Source organism: Ixodes scapularis, unplaced genomic scaffold (genome assembly GCF_016920785.2).
Source record: "Ixodes scapularis isolate PalLabHiFi unplaced genomic scaffold, ASM1692078v2 PGA_scaffold5__190_contigs__length_132052651, whole genome shotgun sequence".
Lineage (NCBI taxonomy): Eukaryota > Metazoa > Arthropoda > Arachnida > Ixodida > Ixodidae > Ixodes > Ixodes scapularis.
This window is the reverse complement of record NW_024609880.1, coordinates 80,376,460-80,377,333: the sequence shown is the minus strand read 5'-3', so window position 1 is coordinate 80,377,333 and position 874 is coordinate 80,376,460. Positions and strand designations below refer to the sequence as shown.

Sequence of the window (874 nt, the reverse complement as noted above, 5' to 3'; positions counted from 1 at the left end):
GCGCGACACTGTTAGCGCGAACAAGTGATCGCCGGTTTTTTCAGTTTTACTCTTTGAAACCGAGCGATGCTATCCAAGTTATTATTGCTACGGAAAGAGCTCATTTAGTTCTATAATGTAAGCAATAAAATTTCGTGCTCACTAATACTATTTAGAAGTAAAATGCGAAAATGCGCCAATCTCGTGTTCGCGCTAACAGTGTCGCAATGTGTACCATAATGAAAACCAAATAAGTGCAAAAAAATGCGAAACAACCGTTTCCTGAGAAATCAAACGTAGTTCGTACAAGGCGTGAAAACCTTTATATAAAAAGCTAATAAAAAGATTTCCTGCGTCGGCCGGGAATCGAACCCGGGTCAACTGCTTGGAAGGCAGCTATGCTTACCACTATACGGCCGACGCAGACAGGTATTGTGTGAAGAAGCGGAGAGTCTAGATACAGAAATAGCTCCATCGCACCACTGCTGGACGTGAAATGAGGTCGCCGTTGCGGTTTCCTGCCTTCCTTTCAGGAAAAGTTAAGCTCTTTATTCCGTACCGCTCGACAATCACTTGCCTGTCATGAAGCTACATATTTCTCGCTTTGGAAAGCTTCTTTGTAGTCGATAGTGATACAGACAAGGGTTAAGAAAATATATATTTTCTTCTGTAAAATTATTTCCGTGCCCTTATCTGTAATGCCCACCCGGGCGATGCAGTTACCAAATAAAAAAATTAATAAATAATCATCCAGACGTTGTTACTTATTTAAATCGTCTGTTATTGCTGCTTTCACCAAAGGTTTTTTTTTTTCTTCCCAATATATATATATATTTATACCGGGTGTTTTTGCGAAGACTTTCAAAACTCCTAAAAAAATAGGGCAAATGAAAAA

At 39.6% G+C, this 874-nt stretch overlaps 1 non-coding gene across 1 annotated transcript; it reads right to left on the bottom strand.

Moving 5' to 3' along the window:
* Window positions 1-330: 330 nt before the first annotated feature.
* Window positions 331-402, bottom strand: Trnag-ucc. Its single transcript has one exon. It is a non-coding gene; the product is annotated as a tRNA-Gly (tRNA).
* Between the last annotated feature and the right edge of the window lie 472 nt (window positions 403-874).